The 20467-nt window shown below is 38.4% G+C and overlaps 1 protein-coding gene and 1 long non-coding RNA gene across 4 annotated transcripts in view; one reads left to right on the plus strand and one right to left on the minus strand.

Annotated features, from left to right (window-relative positions):
• Positions 1-20467, minus strand: part of LOC111772892 (uncharacterized) — a 102228-nt gene that overhangs the window by 8254 nt on the left and 73507 nt on the right. The gene's annotated exons all lie outside the window — the stretch shown is intronic.
• The window catches only part of LOC100068176 (UDP-glucuronosyltransferase 2A2), a 66929-nt gene continuing 66433 nt past the window's right edge, over positions 19972-20467 (plus strand). The window contains exon 1 of one of the 2 annotated variants that reach the window (XM_001916445.4): positions 19972-20264. The gene's annotated coding sequence lies outside the window, so the exon portion shown is untranslated. The remainder of the gene's footprint in view (positions 20265-20467) is intronic. The other variant, XM_070262382.1, reaches the window with a different exon arrangement.

Genomic DNA, 20467 nt, shown 5'->3' on the forward strand with positions numbered 1-20467 from the left:
GTTTATGGGACTAGTAAATCCAGTAGAATAAAAATTGTATGCCTGCACTATATTTAATGCTATAATTCTTTAGACATGTTAATTTTAATTGACAACTAACTTAAACTAGCTTAATTACCAATTTTTTCCCAGATAACACTAAATTGAAAAGCATTTGAGATAATTTACATTATATTTCTGAGAGTTTTAGGAATTCTTAATTCATATAAATGCTTAAGTTTCTTTAAGCCAACTAAATAGAGCTCTTTTTTTTCTTTTTTTTAAAGATTTTATTTTTTCCTTTTTCTCCCCAAAGCCCCCCCCCCCCGGTACATAGTTGTATATTCTTCGTTGTGGGTCCTTCTAGTTGTGGTATGTGGGACGCCACCTCAGCGTGGTTTTGATGAGCAGTGTCATGTCCGCGCCCAGGATTCGAACCAACGAAACACTGGGCCGCCTGCAGCAGAGCGCGCGAACTTAACCACTCAGCCATGGGGCCAGCCCCTAAATAGAGCTCTTTTACAAATTAAGTTTGGCAATGCCATCCAGAGATACAAAAATACCACACATTTGCAACACATATGTAGACATACATAAACATACAGACAGAGGCAAACAGAGATCTTATAGCTTCTGTTCTAAAATTTTAGCCATGAATCAGATGCAATAACACAAAACCCACTAATTATAAAAAAAGTTAGACCCAAATCCAAAAGTGTTTCTGGCAGATGGAATAAGTTAAGATTACCTGGTCAGGTGACTAGAGATTTTTATTAATATTGGTGGAGAGGACTGTTATGATTTTTCATTCACCTAAGTTTCAAATAGCCTTTCCTTTCTTTTATTCTTCTGATAAGAATTATCTCCTTGAAGTTCAAATTTTAAAGTGATGGCTTAGATAAGAGTTTTGGAGAAGACTGGGTAAAACATTTATACCTTAAAGAGACAGAGAAAGGATGAAAGTTCTTGCAAGAAGGACTTTTGTTTCCTAAGCTCAGAATTTTTACAATACTTACAATCCTTTGAGATGATTGCAGGAGGTTTTGGGATTGGTAAATAAAATAGACTAGGTTTGAATTGATTCCAGAACTGTATTTCTGCTTTTGCAAAGATTTGTAAAATAAAGGCAGTTGCTTTTAATTCCTCAAGAAACTAGTTGCAACTTAAATGACATCAGAGGTTGATTCACCCATCCAACTACATTAACTTTGAAGGGATTCAGAATAAGTCTCTCCAGAATGTGCCATTTTACCATGCAGATTATTTTGCGCTGAAGACAGCACGGGCCCAAACAACTTAGGAGGAGCTTTCTATCTTCCCCTTAACTGCCTAAAAGAATTCAGATACAGGGATGGGTCCAGGAAGAGAGGTATCATCAGAGATAACTACAAAGACTACTGGCTAGATGTGGTAAGCTTGGGGGAACCTAGCAAGGCCTATTTGTTCAAATTCCTATCTGTGTCCCATTGCCTCTGCATAGCATAACAAACATTTTTTTATCAAACCTTTGTTCTTCCCATCTTCCTATGAACTGTCTTTCTTCCCTTTGAAGCCTCAGACAACTCCTCCCTTCTCTTTAGCTTAGGATGACATTTAACTTTAATTGTCTGACTGCCTTTGAAACTCTCATGTCTATGTGAGTTTCCCATACTCATGACACTAAATTTGTTTTTACTTTGTTAATTTGTCTTAAGTCAATTTAATCAGTAGGCTAGCCAGAAGAACCTAGAAGGATAGAGAAAAAAAATCTTTCCTCCACTAGTTTGTGACCATGAAGGGACAAACTTCACTGGCTGGACACTGCTCACTTTAAGTCTGCTGCAGCTGAGAGATCCTGGGACTCCTGACAAAATGACACCACAAAGTCAGAATTCTTACACATCAGTCTCCAAGATTCCTGCCTGTAGGATACAATGGAGATGAAAGTGGGAGAGTCTTTTTTTTTTCTTATATAAATACAAATTAGTTGGAGAAAATATTTGAGGAATTAGTTCCTTGGGGTATACCGACTCTGGTAGAGATTTATTATGAGTACTATTGGTTTTTATTTATCATTTTCCTCCCAGAGATAGCCACTGTTTTTTCTTTGTCTCTGTCTGTTGTGTCATTTGTCATAAGGAGGAAAACCATAGTGTAGAATGCAGGCTTAGGCTCTATAAACTTGCTGTTTAAGCCAGCATCACAGACTCACAAGTTCACAGTTTTCACCAGACCAGTGTCTGGTTAGACAAACTTTGCTGTGGGTTAATGTGCACATGAGGTAAGGGCTGTTTCTAAAGGACATCTTGGAAGCTCAAGTCACAAAATTGATGGGCATGAGTCGAGCACCTGAAAGCTGTTAAGAGTGGTAGCCACCTAACTCAAAGACTGTTGTGTTAAGATCACTTGGTTGCAGAATGGATTAGATTGACACTAGGTTACCCACTAACTTCAAGAAAATCTCTGTCAGCAAGGGACTTTGTAAAACACTCACAATCCCCAATCCAGTAACAAATCTCTTTTAGGCATTAGTGGGTTCTGAGGTACCCAAGGCTTAGCTAAAGCTGTGAATGTGCATATAAGAAAAATCAGATGAGATTTTCCTTTTGTCTTAAATCTTGAGAACTCTGTTTTGTGACCAGTGAGAATATTCTTTCTGGTCTCTGCCAGCCAGAAGGTGTACATACTAGTGTGCATCTTGCTGGTCAGTCAATTGGTTGGGATTTTGAGACATAAAGTCAGAAGTAGTACTCTCTTTGTCTGACTGTGACAACTCTCAGGGGAGTTTATCGTAAAGGGTCCTAGTCCATAAAGGACTTTTGCTGTCTTGACTTTCATTGTTTTGTTAGTGCTGGAAAAGTTCCATTCCGGTATCACCTGCTCCACATCACAGATTAGTGGGTCTGGGACTGGAGGCATCTCACATACTCGTGGGGAACCGGAGTTACCACTTTCACTACAACATTCTTGCCAACTGTAACAATGAAGGGGATTTCTTTCTTAGACTATCTTCAGGAGTGAACATTTGGACCATAGGTGCTGTATCTTCTGCACCCACTCAAGGGATGCCTCTTGCATACATGGCAAAGATTTATTCTAAGCCTGTAAAGTTACCTCCAAGTCTTTCCATGAAAAAGCTTATTGAATTGAGTCATTATTGGAATAAACATACCACTGAAGATCCTACTCATCAGTGGCCGGATGATGGATCCTTTGAATTGGAAAAACTTCTATATTAAAGAAAAAGTTTAGAGAGCTCTCATTCTAAACACCTCTCTAATTGGTACCTATGGGACTATCAAATTGAAAAGAGTCCAATTTCTCTTCTTTCATCTTATTAAAGGACTTAAAGTTTAAAACTACATCAATGTAAATTCCCCTTCTCCTCCCTCGTATATAAGCCTTTATCTCCAACTCCCTGTACCTGACCTTCCAGAAGTTCTTTTGGATTTCTGGATCCCTAGTCTAAACCCCTCCACTCAAAACCCAGCTCCATCTTTCAGCCAATTCTCTTAGATCCTAACAATCCTCCAACATCCCTAGAAAATCCCTTAGACACCTTGCTGTTCATTTTGACTTCTGTCTTTACAAGATTTATAGAGAGCCCTCTCACCTGATCTCCAAGTTGGGAAATACAGGTTACTCAAGTATATACTAAAAGCCAGGAAGTGAATTTAGCAGAACCACCCTAGGGGGATGATATGGCCCACTTTTCTGTCCTTATGACTCCTCCTACTTTCCAGGGTTCTGTAATCAGTCTCTGCCAGCTCCAGGCATTGCTATGAAATGCCCTTTGTGGATATATCCTGGACCCCCATCGCAAAGAATTTATTTTCTCTGGGCCTTAGCATATTTTTTAAATTATAAAGCCCTTTTGTCTCCACTTTTGGAAGATTCTACCAAATTTATAGAAGATTTGTAAAGATTAGTGGCCATTCACAACCCCAATCACAGAGAGCTAGATGGGCTGCTAAAGGTGTTTTTCACACTGTGATTATACAGTCGCTCTCAGACAAGCCAGACAGCCCCCTGGGGAAAGCCCCTTCACAGAGGAAATAGATAGTTAGAATCTCTCCCCGGCTCTCCTACAAATGACCTGGAAATTGCTCAGCTGGAGGCTGATATTCAATGCTTGGTAGGAGTAATTTTAGAAGCTTTCCCTCCTAAAGTGAATTGGTCTAAGGTTGAATTATGCACTCAGAAAGAAAGAGATCATTCAAAGGTCTTTGTTGAATGCTTTATAAAGATTTTTCAAAAGCATACTGCACTAAAACCCGGAAGCTCCAGAACATATCAGAACATAGAGCTCTTTTAATTTCTGCTTCAGTGGGAAATTTTTGCCCTGATATATTAAAAAAAAAATTCAAAACAGTGTGGTTGGGTACTCTAGACAAACTCTGAGCTTCATAATAGAGGCAGCCACTCAATTCTTCAAAACTAGCTTACAAAAATACCAGAAAAAAAGAGTTAAAAGCAATAATCCTTGCTTTGCAACTTGAATCTTTAGAAAAGCAAAAGCATGACTCTGAGACTAACTTAAATGCCACTCAGAGCCCTCTTTATTTGCCTCCAGACAATTGCAGGTATTATAAAAGATCAGGGCATTGGAGGAAAAATTTTTTTGTACTTAAGAGAAAGGGAAGTTTAAGAAAAAATTTCTCTAAACTCTGCCACTCCTGGAAGGTTTTTTTTTCTCTTCCTGTGGGACAATTTCCCCTCAAATGATTGGGTCAGTTGATCTTCAGTTACACCCCAGAGCCCGCCATTAAACTTCAAATAGAGGATTGGGAACTAGATTTCTTAATTGACACAGTGCAGCTTTCCCTGCCATCTACTCAAAGGATTTATCTCTACCTGTCGCCTGTTATTCTATTCAAGCTATTGGAGACTCTGGGCAACCTATTTCACTGACCATATCTCACCCACCCTAATATCCTTATGCTCTCTTAACACTCATCATGCCTTTCTAGTTTCCAATTCCTTACTAGCAAACCATTTTGGTAGAGATTTGCTATGTAAATTTAATGCCACTATAAAATGTAATAAGAAAGCTGTTTTTATTTCCCTGCCTTCAGACCAAACCTCAAAGTTCCTACTTTCCTTCTGGAAACTCATCTTGATTTACATTCCTCTGAAGAGGATGAGCCTTTAAAGGATAGCCCAATTAGTCTATGGGCTACACATGCAAATGAAGTTGGAATGTTACTGAAGACTGGGCCTGTGAGAATTATTTGGAAAAAGACTAAACCATTTCCATCAGTAGCCCAATACCCTCTTTCCAGAGATGCAGAATGAGGAATTGAATCCATAATAAACTCTTTTATGCAGCAGGGTGTACTTCTCTTTACTTCCTCACCCTGTAACAGTCCAATCTTGCCAGTAAAGAAGGAGGGTAAATTTGACTCAGATGGAAACCAAATCTATTAATTTGTAGAAGACCTAAGAGCTATAAACTCTTTTGTAATTCCTTATCACCCTGTTTTACCTAATCCAGCCACTATTCTTACCTCAATTCCTGCTGATGCAGCCTGGTTTATAGTTATGAACTTCTATTCAGCTTTCTTTTCAATCCCATTGCATTCTGATTCACAATTTCTTTCTGCATTTACATTTAGATGGAGATAGTTAACATAGACTTGCTAGCTCAGAGATATTGGGAGTCTCTCTCAATATTTTCCCAAGTCTTTAAAGCCAACTTGGATTCTGTAGCCTTTACTCACAGCTCCTTCTTGTTCAGTACATTGATTATCTTTTACTTTGTAACCAAACTAAGCAGTGAGCTCTTATAGACTCCCTCATCCTCCTAAATAAATGGCATTAGTTGAATGAGGCTATAAAGCCTCCAGATCTAAACTTCAATGGGTGCAAACAACTGTAACCTGCTAAGGACATGAGATATCTCAAGGCATTCAAAAGCTTACTGTAAAATGCCTTGAGTCAATTTTGTCCACCCTTCTCCCTCAAATGAAAAAAGCTATGTAAATTTCTAGAGGCAGCTGGCTACTGCCACTAATGGAGTCTTAATTTTGCTGCTTTTGCTAAACTTCTGTATTCCCTCCTCCAAAATACCACCTCAGAGTCCATGTCCTGGTCTTCAGAGGCATTAACCTCCTTTGAAGTCTTAAAATTAACATTGTCAATACCCCTAGCTCACAGTGTACCTAATCTTGGCAAGCCTTTTCATCAATACTGCCATGAAAATAGTGGGATTGCTGTAAGTATTCTAGAACAAATACTCTCAAATACTCCCTATAGCATATTTATCCTACCTGTTAGACCCTGTGGCATCAGCAATGCCCCCATACTTGTGTGTAGTAACCACATCTGCCACCTTGATTGGCAAAGCCAGAACTCTTACATTAGTCTCCCCTGTTCACCTCTATGTTCCTCATGCTGTGTGTGCTCTCTTACAAGTTCCCAAGACACAGCACCTTTCTACACAATGACAGACCACTAATGAGCAGACCCTTGGACTAACCCTTCCATCATTTTACGTCGCTGAAACACTTTAAGTTCAGCTACTTTACTGCTTCTGCCTGATAATGGAGGCCCTCACATCTTTCTACATGATTGCCTTGCAACTGTGGGAATGATCTCAAAGCCACAAGAGAATCTCTTACACACCACTTTGGATAAAGAAGACTTACTTCTATTTTGCAAGGCTCCTGTGAAACAAATTCCTGGGGAAATGTAGTAGCCTGGTTATACCATAGTTTCTTCACATGAAGCACTCAAGACATATTGTTTGCCCACTGTAAAATCAGCCCAAGCTGCCAAACTCGTAGCTTTTACTAGAGGTTGCACATTGGTGGAAGAGAGTACTGTCAAGATTTACACAGACTTTAGATATACTTTTGGAGTCTGCTATGCTGTTGGCACAATTTGGAAATCCTGTGGATTCTTAACTTCTGTGGGTACTAGTATTGCTAATAGCCATAATTTGTGCCCTGTTACAAGCTGTTCACCTCCTTTCTGAAATGGATGTTGTTCACTGTTCAGCACATACTAAGACTGATACCCTATCCTTAGAAAATGATTGGGCTGACAAAGCTGATAAGTATGCAGCCTCAAGTGGACCCCTTTGTTCTTTCTCCACTCAGTTTCTAAACCTGTCTTTATCTCTTACTGATATTATTAATTATCATGCAAATGCCCCACAATCTGAAAAAGACAAATAGGTACAAAAGAATGCCAAACAATTATCAGATGAATTATAGATTGGGCCAAATGGACTTCCTATAGCCCATTTTCCTTTGATTTTTCTGGCTTGCCTTGTCTCCCATCAAATGAGACAAATGTGCAGATGAGGATAGCTAAGGAACTAAAAGACAATTGGTTTTTCCCTGGCTTCAACAACATTTCTGACCAAATTATTTCCAAGTGTACCACTCATAAATCTTTCCAAATTTCTGAAAGAAATCAGTTATCCTTAGGAAGTCCTCCTAGACCTACACTGCCCTTTGTGGCACTCCAAATGGATTTTATAGATTTGCCTCCAGCTTTAGGCTGTTCTCACTTCTTGGTTATTATTAGTATTTTGCTTTGTGAGGAGGATTGGCTCTGAGCTAACATCTATTGCCAATCTTCCTCCTTTTTGCTTGAGGAAGATTGTCGTTGGGCTAAAATCTGTGCCAATCTTCCTCTACTCTATGTGGGATGCCACCATAGTGTGGCTTGACAAGTGGTGCTAGGTCTGTGCCTGGGATCCAAAACTGTGAACCCCTAGCTGCTGAGGCAGAGCACGCGAACTTGACCACTATGCCCCTGGGCCAGCTCCCCTCACTGCTTGGTTATTGTCTGCTTGTTTAGTGGATGGACTCAATGTTTTCTGGCTAGATGGGCTACAACAGAGGTTTAGAAATTAATAACTGAGTTTATTCCTTGCTTTGGCATTCTTTTATGCATTGAATCAAACCCTGGGTCTCAATTTACAGCAGAGATAAACCAATTGCTTGCAAAAACTCTGGGATACTCACTAAATCTTTTTTTTTTTTAATTACTGGTGGTGGGTTTTTTTTTTTTTTAAAGATTGGCACCTGAGTTAACAACTGTTGCCAATCTTCCAATACATAGTTGTGGGTCCTTCTAGTTGTAGCATGTGGGACGCTGCCTCAATGTAACCTGACAAGCGGTGCTATGTCCGTGCCCAGGATCCAAACCAGAGAAACCCTGGGCCACCGAAGTGGAGCATGTGAACTTAACCACTTGGCCACAGGGCCAGCCCCTTATTAAAATTTTATACCCCATATCATCCTCCATCATCAGGGCAAGTGGGACATAAAAATCAAGACATTAAAAGAACTTTAGGAAAGATCTATCAAAAAACTGGACTTAAATGACCAGAAGCATTACCCTGGGCTTAGAAAGATCCAACATGCTCCACATAGGAGAGACAGATTGACCCCTTTTGAAATGGTGTTCAGTCACCCAATGTCTACTGGCATCTGTAAATCTTTGGTTCTTGGGTTAAGTGAGCACTAATTTTTATGCTATGACAAATAATATAAAAAGACTGACTAGTGTACTTGAAGCACATCATCAAAAGATAAAAGATTCATGGCCTCCTACCACTAACAAGCCTTGCTATCCTTTTCAACCAGGAGACTGGGTGTACATCAGGGTCTTTAGAAGAAAGCATGTACTGTCATCTCAATGGAAAGGACCTTATAAATTACTGCTAACCACCTACACTACTATCAAAATACAAGAAAAATCATCCTGGATTCACACAAGCCATTACAAAATAGACCCAAAACATCAGTCTCAAGACAATTAGTATGCAACGCCTACAGATGACCTTAAATTAAGCATTTCCAGGGACATTTTTGAGGCCCCAGAACCAAATGGCATCATAAAAGAGACAGCTTTTCCCAAGATCATGGAAGAAACCTCACTCTCACTTTCCCACTCCCCTCTTTTTTTTTTTTTTTTAAAGATTTTATTTTTTCCTTTTTCTCCCCAAAGCCCCCCATACATAGTTGTATATTCTTCGTTGTGGGTCCTTCTAGTTGTGGCATGTGGGACGCTGCCTCAGTGTGGTCTGATGAGCAGTGCCATGTCCGCGCCCAGGATTCGAACCAATGAAACACTGGGCCGCCTGCAGCAGAGCGCGCGAAGTTAACCACTCGGCCACGGGGCCAGCCCCAGCCACTCCCCTCTTTTTAAGACTCCCTACACGCGTACACACACACACACACACACAAACAGAAAACAAAACAAAACAAAACACCTTCTCTTAATAGTGAACATTAGTTTCTCACATTTCTTAATCATTTATTAGTAGGTTGACTGGAGAGTGGAGGTCTCTGTCTACCCTACTTTCCCCCTCAGAGTTTCCACTATGGACCCTCTTTTTATCTGTGTTTTGCTTTTATTATCCTTTACTTTTTAAACAAATCACGTGTAGAACAAACACCCTCTTCTGCCAGTTTACCAAACCCTGACCACATTAACTAATCAGTCTTATTGTTGGTCATGCCAACATCTAGATATTACAAAAAAATCTGAAATAATTTTCATTTCTGCTGACATGAATACTTGGTGGACTAAGCATGGAAGATGGAGGAATGACTGGAGGGAGGAATGACTAGAAAATTATTACTCTGCTTCTTATTATGGTGAGTTATTTGTGTCCAGGAAAACCTCTATGTAAGCTTGATGTCTGCCCTTTGCCCAGATAAAGACAATAGGTACAAATTTTTCCCTTTGTATTGAAAAGAGGTAGCCACTACACCTTTCCTGCATGATATGCCTGGACAATATTGCAAGCAAACCTTGTGGCATGATTCCATAAATGGCATCTTCAAACCTGCCAAGGAAATTAAAAGTCACTCTAGAAGTACCTTCTATGGCACAGATGTTTGCTAAATCTCCAAAAGCTTTGGACGGTTCACAGTCTATTCTTGCATGACTTGAAGTATCTCAGGTGCTCCTCTAACCAAACTGCCCAATACCCCAAAGTATATATGGATGCACCAAAAATCTGGATTAACTTGGCCAGGCGACAAAACTAAGCTTTAAGGCAGCCAAAGCCATATGCAGGCCTACTATATCAGATATTTCACAACCTGTTTTGCTCTTACAAACTGACAGGATTACATGGAAAGTGGAGATGTATGGATGTTAACTTCATTAGTAGCAAAGATCATGGAATGTCCTAGAGCTGGGAAATTACGCATTGCACTTTGACTTTATTTTTGAATCACATTGGACTTTTTGCCTTGTGTGGTGACAAGGTATATAAAGTGTCCCCACCTAAAGGGTCAGGATGATATGGACTTCAATAGCTTGCTCATTCTGTCCCCAGATACTCCAACTTAAATTCTAACCAAATTACACCCTTGATCTCCTTTGTTCACAAAGCAATGCAACATAAACGTATTGGATGAGAAGTCTCAGTAATCTACTTATGTATCATCACTCCAACTTCTTTTCAGTGTTAAGTACTTTGTTCCCAAGCTTTGATCTTATGAATTGGAAAGGGTGATCTTAAATCTTTCCATGGTACTAGAACAACAGTTCAATACTATTATGCAAACTTTGGAAATACTCCAGTTAAAAGTTGACAGCTTAACCTCTGTTGTCCTCCAAAATCATCACGTTCTACACACACTGAATGCCCAGTAAGGAGGAGCTTGTGCAATCATTGGTAAAAAATGTTGCCTCTATGTAAATCAAACAGTACAAAAAAGTGTTTAACTTACATCTATTAAAAGAGAAGACTAACACTTTCCATGAAATAAATGAAGCCCAACCATTTCACTGGGCTGATCTATTCTCAGGATTGGGAGACTGATTTACTAGGTCATGGGGAAATGTGCTTTGCTTTGTTCTTTTCTGTTTGCTCATCCTCATTCTAATCTATATTCTTTTTTCCCTTTGAAGAGCTCTTACCACCCAGCTACTAACCTCATTCTTCTCTCCATAGACACCAGCTCAGTCTTTAATGTGGGAAATTTCCAGGTAAGTTTTAGGTGAGGGAACTGAAGGGGTTTAAAACAAGTGTCCCCAGAATGTGCCACTTTGGCATGCAGATTATTTTGAGTTGAAGATGATCAAGGCCCCCAAAATTCAGGAAGAGCTTTTTACCTCCCCCTTAATTGCCTAAAATAATCAGATAAGGGACCTGGTCCAAGAAGAGAGCTATCACCAGAGATAACTACAAAATCTATGGGCTAGGTGGGATAAGCTGTGGGGAACTCAACAAGGCCTGTGTTCAAATTTCTTTCTGTGTCCCATCGTCTCTGTACAGCATGATAAACATTTATTTACCAAACATTTTCTCTTCTCATCTTCCTGTGGATTGTCTTCTTTCCCTTTGGAATCTCAGACATCTACCCCCTTCTCCTTGGCTCAGTATGGAGTATAAGCCTCAAATAACTGTCTATCTTTAAATCTCTCATGTCTATGTAAGGCCCCATACATACAAAATAATTTTTTATCCTGTTAATCTATATTATGCCAATTTAATTAATAGACCAGCAGTAAGAACTTAGAAGGATAAAGGAAAAATATTTCCTACTTTATATCTTCAATTTGCTTCTTTAGATCAGAGAAAAGATTTTCAACGAAGATGGGAATCAAAAAGGATTTTAATGTTTTAGATTTAGACCTTTGTCTTTAGAATGTTTTTCTTTCCCTCTTGTAGGTTTAGCTTAGAGAAGACCTAAAAAATAGTTCCTATCAGGCTTTGAATATCAGATTCCAATTTGGCTTCCAACTTCGAACAATAGAACTACTTTGAAAAAACTCCTGTCAAATATCTTGTCAAGTTTCATCAGAGACAAACAGTAAATAGTCCTGGCAGTGTTGCAAAATCCCCCTTTGGATGTGTCAATACAAATAACCCATGATCAATCTATAAATCAAAATTAGGGTGGGTTTATTATGAGCCAAATCTGAAGACTAGCCTGGGGCCTTCCTTTCCCAAGGAAGGAAGGGCACCGTGAAGTGTGGTGTACAGAGTGGTTATATACCATTTGGAACAAAGAACATACATTACATATCATAGGAAAGTCCTTTTTGCAATTTGAAGAGATGCTTAACTGGCACAGCAAATCAGTGGTCAGCAGACCCGTGGTCACAAGGTGAGCACAGCAGGTCAGAAGTAATCCTCAGACTTTAGGGAGTGATCCTTATCCTAAAGGAAATGCTGATATCGGGGGGGCTATGTCCCTATCTTTAGGGGCACCATTCCTGTTTTTGGGGTATAGTAAATGTTTAAAGCAGATGTATAATGTGTGCTCAACAGGCCTTTTTGGAAAAACAAGTTCAGGCCAAATTAGTTTAACTCAAATGGCTTCCTCAGATACTCCAATATACCCTATTGCTTGTCATTTATTCATTTTTATCCCTTTTAATCAATAAACATTTGACAGAAAGCTTTGATGATCAAAATATTGTCCCTTGGTGCCAGAGTGGTCGCTGCCTGACATGTGTCCATCATGTCCCTTGGTGCTAGGCTTTTATCTCATTTATTTGCCCAGTTATCCATGTTTTGGGGAAATAGACAAGCATAGAGGTAGGTATTAACAGAAGAAACATTTCATAAGTTATATAATTTTTCAATTAATTTTAGATTTCTGCACAAACATTGTACATTTGATTCTCCTTTCTCACGTTGTTTACAATTTCAGAATTGGTACAGTAACGATGACAATTCAGTGTTTGAAGATTAATTTTAAAATGAGTTTTTTGGCATATCAAAAAAAGGAACAACCATCTCAAGAGGGCCAACCAAACAAATAAAGACTGGGTATAGAATTGCTTAAGGTATTCACCTATTTTTTTAATGTGCTTTACCTGAGAAAACACATTGGAAGATTCATCTACTTTAAAAACACAGCATTCAGTTAGAATTATTGCACACATACTACATTGGAATGCAGTTAAAATATTTACTGCTATTCTTTTTTGAAGGACTACCTTTCTACATTAAAGATATTTTAGTAGTTAAAAGTCTATTCCTGCTTGACTATTTTTAAGGGCTTGTTGAGTAAATGTAGTCAGAGCTTCTATATATGATAGGACATCTTCTAGCCCCAAGGAGGGAAAAAATATAGCTACTAGGCAGCCATACCAGTGGAACACTGAATGAGCTCCTCTGACTTTAAAGAAAGGAATCTTGGCAATAGTGTTAGTTCAGTGCACTGCATCCAAGGGAAGCTAGGGGTACAGTGTTTTAGCCATGCAGGCAGTAGCCAAAGCTAGAGCTTTGTTCCACATAACCATTGAGTTCTATTAGAAGCCTCCTGATAAATGCCTGGCATTCAAGACCAGTCTGTTGTAAACCAATCACTTTCTTTAAGTATGATAGTATTCTGAAATCCTTAAATGGAACAGTTATAAAACAGGTATATGGTTTAAGAATTACAAAGGTTTAAGTGAGAAGATATAAGGTTGGTAATACGGGACTGGTTGGAGTCTTGGGACAGCTGTCTACAACACATGCCATCTTTTCATCCTGGTTTGGAGATGTTCACATTGGTTGGTTGAAGTAGGGTATCAGAAATAGGAACTAAAACCCACTGTGGTGGAGAAGCTTTTTTCTTTTAAATCAGAAATGTGAATCCATGAGTCTATGCCTTTTGATTCTGCAGCACATGAATTGGTTAAAAGTCCCTGATATGGTCCTTTCCAACAGGGCTACACAGAGTCTTTTATCAGGTGTCTTTTCCAATAAACAAAATCCAAGGTTGTTGTTCATGATCCTAAAGGTTTTCTTCTCCTAGGAGCTCACTGTGAAAAGAATCGCCTACCAACCTCTCATTTCTTTAAAGTGTTTCAATGAGACCTTGAAATAATTAAGATCTCCTTTAAGTAAAACTGGTTCATACATTCTTTTGTCTAATTGCATAGTCTGTCCAATTATAATCTCAAAAGGTGACAGCTGATGTTTACCAAAGGGTATATATCTAAGATTGAGAGACAGTAGTGGAAGAGCTTTTGGACATGAGAGATCAAATTCTTCTGAAAGCTTTTCCAATTGAGTTTTGATTGTGTCATTAGTTAACGTGTTGCATTATTGGCCAAATGTCACAAACAGATTTAATCATTTGGCCAGTAAAATGAGTTCCTTGATCACTATGTAACTCAGTAGGAATTCCTCAAACAGGAATTATCCTTTTCAATAACAATTTACCTAAAGTCATCAACCTTCTACAAGGAAAGGTGTCAACCCAATGTCAGAACATACAGATCATTACAAGACATATTTATCATTGAGACGGTGACATTTGAACAAAGTTCAATTGCCATGCTTTAATGGATTCCTTAGGATGGGGAAAGTGGCCTTGTGATCCATGAAATAGTTTCCCTAGATTGTATTTTGGGCATATAGCACACTGAGTATAGGCTTTATGAGCCACTGTGGGAGAAAGTTTCCAAAAGTATTGTTTTCCCCATGAAATCATCTTTTCAGGTGACCAGTGGGTTAATTGGTGTATATGCTAGAGCAGTCGCAATTGTGCTCCAGTAGGCACTATGGTTTGTTATTAGGACCCAAGCCAAATCTGCGTGGTGGTGTCAAAAATTGCCCCTTTTGTTGCCACTTTTGTTTCTCTTCTTCCATGGCAAGGTTTTGAACCTGTAGAAGGAAACCTCTTACTGGGTTAACAGAGTTAAAAGAAAGTAGTGGGCATTTTCAAGGCTGGAGAGTATATCCAGCTTGATAATGTCCTTGATTATGGTTTAAGCAAGACCCATCTGTAAACCATATTAGATAAAATACAGATGTGGTCTTTTCCTCTTGTGGTGATGTAAGCAAAGTACCAGGGTTAAGATAGCGAATAATATTTACCTACACAATATAACCTAAGAAGGTTTATCATCATTTACTTGACAACATTTCCCATGCAATTTAGCATACCAAAGAAGCCTAATTAGTTTAGTATCTCCCTCTTTACAGGAAGAAAGAACAAATTTCTTTGAGAAATGCCAGGGCGCCTCTGAAAATTCTCAGATAAATTATTTTTTGAGCCCAAAGAAATACTTCCTTTAGGATCTGAATTTTGGGGAGAGTATCAAAAATATAAAAAAGTTTTAAAACACCTTGTCAAATAAGAACAAGCATTTGCTGATCTTTTGTCGCTGTGAAACAATGCTTAGCTATCTTTTTTTTTTTTTTAAGATTGGCACCTGGGCTAACAACTGTTGCCAATCTTTTTTTTTTTCTGCTTTATCTCCCCAAACCTCCCTGTACACAGTTGTATATCCTAGTTGCACGTCCCTCTAGTTGTGGGATGTGGGATGCCGCCTCAATGTGGCCTGATGAGTGGTGCCATGTCCACGTCCAGGATCCGAACCCTGGGCCACCACAGTGGAGCATGCAAACTTAACCACTCAGCCACAGAGCCAGCTCCCTTAGCTATCTATTTAACCAAAGTGAGACTCATTCAAAAGTAAAGAAAACCTTTTATAATCTCTTTATCAAGAGCAAACTAAAAGTCCAGGAAAATTATCCTTTTAAGAAGAAGAAGAAAATCAAATTCTAATCTTTGAACCATCTTACTTCTGATAGTAAAACTTATTCACTCAATTAAATTCATTTTAATCTTAGCCACCTTGACCATGGACAAAATTCTTTCTTCAGGGTACTTTTTCTACAAACTTTCTATAAGTTTCTTTTTACATTCAGAATTTATATCATGCCTTCTCTATTGCCTCCTAGTACTTTAGGACAAGTTTATCTTTCTCAACAAAACAAACAAAAATGTTTCCATTCTTTATACTTTTCTTTACTGAAAACATACATCTTACTTTCCTTGAATAAAAAGATGTTTTCCTTGTTAAACTTTAGTAGATTTAATCACATGTATTAATTAGAATTTTTAATGCTTACAGACCTTAATTTTTAGCAATAACTAAGACATAAACAATTCTAAACTGTCTTTTACATTAGCATTCTGTGACTTGGTGAATTTATAAATACTTTTTATAATTTTTAGAAATATGCTACTTCATAGTTCAATTTTAATAAAATAAGACATATTTATTAATAGACCCTAATATTTTTTGCTTTCTCTATAATAAGAAGCCAAGAATAGACAAACTTATACATGTTTAGCAACAATATTTCAGCACTTTATCTTATTTGAAAATGACCCAGATATTCAGTGAACTTTTTATCATTTAACTTCACCTAGCAAAGCTTCAAAGTTTCAAGTTATTGGGGAGATTTTGGAAGTTATCTCAAATATACATGCCATAACACATAATTATTTTAAAAAGTTCCCCCAACACTTTTATTTTTTCACATTTATTTAGTTTACTCATTCCCAATAATTGGGCCTGGTGGTGCAGCAATTAAGTTCGCAAATTCTGCTTCAGCTGCCCAGGGTTGGCAGGTTCAGATCCCAAGTGTGGATATGGCACCACTTGGCAAGTCATGCTCTGGTAGTCATCCCATAAATAAAGTAGAGGAAGATGGGCATGAATGTTAGCTCAGGGCCAGTCTTCCTCAGCAAAAAGAGGAGGATTGGCAGCAGATGTTAGCTCAGGGCTAATCTTCCTCAAAAAAAAAAAAAGAAAGAAAAAAATTATTTAGATTGCTTGTAAATATTCATGAGACATTAGACTAAATTAGCTATCATTTTAAGCTATTATTTTTGCTAATCAGTTTTGCAGTAGAGATAAAATCAGCTTATTTGACCAATAAACATAGAATAAAAGCTGCATGTCTGTATCATATCCAGTGCTGGTAACTCTAAACACATGTCCATTTTAATCAAACCAACAATCTTAAATAAGCTTTCACTTGCCAAAGATTAATTTTATTATGTTAACTTGAAAGTCATTTGGGTTAGTTGCTATTACAATAAGAAATAACTTATATAAGTGCTTACTTTAAGCCAACTGAAAAGAGCTCTTTAGAGTTTATACCATCTGGAGGTAAGATAGCACAGACACACACACATACACACACATACACACACAAACACCGAGACTCCCTAGCTATTGTTTTAAAATTACTGCCATGAATCAGGTACACTAATACAAGGCCCTCTAGTTATGAATCCAAATTTTGTTTTAATTCTATTTTTTACTAACATTTGTGGAGAAGACACTCAAAATGCTAGATTTTTGGTGAGGGCACTCTTATGGCCATTTTCTTTCCTTTTTCCCTTTTTTTTTTTCTCTTTAGTCTTAGGAATTGGTGATGGGCTAAATTACAGTTCCTGGAGAGGCAAGGCGATAAGCCTTTTTGAGATAAAGGAGATGGGTGGAATCTGAACTGCCTATAGAGCTGCTTTCCAATTTTGCCAGGGTTTGTCATTTGAAGACAGTTGCTCTCAGATTTGGTTTGTAACTTAAATGACATTATAGGCTAATCTATCTGTCCAAAGACATCATCCCTAATTTGCTTCTTGCCCTCTGGATTCTTAGTTTTATTTTAGTTTAGGGAATAAGGCCTAAAAAGATTCTTATAAAACTCTGAATATCAGCTTCCAGTTTGGCTGAATTTTTGATGATAAATTGCTAAATCTTTTAAAATATCGTAGGCTTCAACCAGGACAAACTGCAACTACGTGGTGGTATTGAATACTTCTGATAATCTTTAACATAGCAGTTTCCAAAAAATCTCCAAGTCTCATTAAATCTGGGAGTAGACTACTGGGGATGTCTGTAAAGCCACGGCCTAATATATTTTCCTTCAGTTACCTTTTGTAACTTAATTTTTATTAGCTTTTTGCAAAAAATCTTTCAATAAAGTTCTTTTGGAATTTTGAAGTCTTTACTTTTATTTGTTCTTCTTAGATGATCTTATCTAATTGGAATGTTCCTTCTAATGGCCAATATAATCCCCCTGAGGGTGGCAGCAGTTTGGTAGGACCCTTAGCTGTGAATGGAGAGCAAACCACATTTCTGTCTGACCATCTCTGACTGCAAAATGGGGTGAAGCTGCATTTTGACCATATTTTGGGACTCCAACCTGATGATGACTAAACCAAGCCCTCAGGACATGTAATAAACTTAGTAAGAGGTGTTTTTTTTTTTTTTTTTTGCTGTTCTTTGTAAATATTTACAGCTTCCAGAACTTTTAGTTTAGCAATTGTGCTAGAAGTTGGTGAGCTCACCTCTTTAAAAATTTCTCTATTATCTGGCTTTTAGAAAAGAGCCTGACAGTGGCCACTGTAATTTTAATTTATCCCAAGTTACCTTCCCAGACATTTACAGCTATGGCCATTTTGTTAAGCACTTGTAAGTTTCAGCGTGAAGCCAGTTGGAGTTGTGAGGGAAGGCTACCATTCAGGACTGGTCAGCTTTTAGAAGCTTGATTTCCCATTTTTCTTTTAAGTTTGTCTTACTGTAAAGTCTGAGCAATTTCTAGGGACAGTGTAGTGAGTCAAAAATGTGCTGCTTGTGAGTCTTACTTCCTAGAGAAAGGTCATAAAAGTGCCTCAGTTTCTCCCACCAGAAGTCTAAAACTGCCATCGGGGCTTGGAGTGAGTGGGTGACCAACCCTCATATGTGCATCCCTGGATGAGCTGTCAATTACTTAGTGAAAGTTCACAATGGAATTCACTATGGGACTGCTATGCCTCTTGAGGCTAAACCTCAGACACTCCCACTAGGTTCTTATTTGCCTGAGAATGCCTTACAGCTGAGAAGAGCTGGTTTCCCTTTTCTTTAGAGCTGAACAAGTTCAGACTCTCATTTCTCTATCAAGAAGTTTATTCAGACTTTATAAACAAATCCTTTCCAATTTAAAGCCAAATTAAAAAGTTAAGCCAGCCCCATTCACTCCAAAGTTCCCACTAGGCTCCCCTGGTCTAGGAAATTCTTCTAGGTTTCTCGTACCTAGGGTACTTACTGGGACCCCCTTAAGACACCTAGTCTTAAGGCTTGACACTACTCATACAAATTCTGGACCATAACTTAAAATAAGATCTGGGTTTCAGGAGAACTCACTGGAGTCACCTGAAGAATGCAGTGATCTGGGGAGGGGTTCAATGGGCCCTTATTGGTACTGAATGCCAGTTCAGTATAGATTCCATGTGGTCTCCATTCGGTTTCTCTGAAATTCTGCCACAACTACATCAAGAACTGTCAATGCAAATAATCCATAATCAATCTATAAATCAAAATTGGAGTGAGTTTGTTATGAGCCAGATCTGAGGAGTAGCCTGGGGTCTTCCTTCCACAAGGAAGGAAGGGCACTAAAGAAGTGGGGTGTACAGAGTGGTTGTACACCATCTTGGAACAAAGAGCATACACTCCATATGGTAGGAATACCCCTTTTACAATGATCACGAGATGCTTGGCTGGCACAGCAAATAAGCGGTCAGCAGGTCAGTGGTCACAAGGTGAGCATAGCAGGTCAGTAATTAATCCTTGCTTTTTAGAGGGAGATGATTATCCTAAAGGAAATGCTGATATGGGCGAGGCTACATCCCTATCTTTAGAGGCATCATTCTTGTTTTGGGGGCATAATAAGTGTTTAAAGCAGATGAATAATGCATGCTCAACTGGCCAAATCAAGCACTTTTGGAAAAATAAGGTCAGGCCAAATTAGTTTTAACCCAAATGGCTTCCCCATATACTCCAATATGTCCTATGGCTTGTCATTTGTTCATCAGATGAAAGGGGCATCCCCAAAGAGGGTGCAAAGGATACTACCCTCCCAAGATCCAGAACCACTCCCAAAATATGGCCAAAGAGAAAGGAGGACTTAGACAATTCCCCTGAGAGCTAGTAAATGGCAGAACACCAGCTGTAAATGAAGTGCAACCCACATTTCTGCCTGGTCATATTTTTGGTCCACCAATGTGACGGTTGAGCTGCTGTATATGCAGGAGATAATAACCTTTATGCCCCAGGAAGGCAGAAAGACAAGCCAAGTTCTTGGGACATAAAACAAGACAAACAAGAAAGTATTGGTGTCCCTGGGTAGAAAAGGATCAGTAACCAATGGGTCTGGAATTGGAAAGGAAGCAACAAAATTAAATTTTATTTTCTTCTCTTGACTGTGTACTTCAGACAGAGATTGAATAGAGCTGACTCCGCTAAGAATACATCCAGACACACTTTGATGGTGGGGGTTAAGGCAGTGGAGACCATGATAGGAAGGGCAATATTCAGTGCAAATAATTTCCAGGGACCTAATAAAGGGATAAACTTTTAACAAGAGGTTAATCTGCTTAATAATGTAATGAGTAAGGAATGCTAAGAGTAAACAAATCTGTATAATCTTTTTTTCATTTAAGATCACATTTCTTATCATGTTACACTTACCTTACTGGGATTTATTTAAATTCAACTTCCTAATGGCAAAGGAGCATTATTAAAGTTCCAGCTAGCAACTTCAGGTAAGAAATTTTAAAAACTCATGGCAAGCAGCATACAAGCAATGTATAATGTACATTTGGACTTATTTTATAATATTTTCTTCTAAAAGAAATAACCATTATAAGGTTGTGGGTTAACTTTTGGTGTGGTTTGTTACTTTCCTTTGAAAAAGTTTTCAGTTTTGAAGTAATTCGAGGGGTTTTTTTCCTCCCAGGTGTTACAC

The sequence above is a fragment of the Equus caballus genome, chromosome 3, assembly GCF_041296265.1.
Source record: "Equus caballus isolate H_3958 breed thoroughbred chromosome 3, TB-T2T, whole genome shotgun sequence".
Lineage (NCBI taxonomy): Eukaryota > Metazoa > Chordata > Mammalia > Perissodactyla > Equidae > Equus > Equus caballus.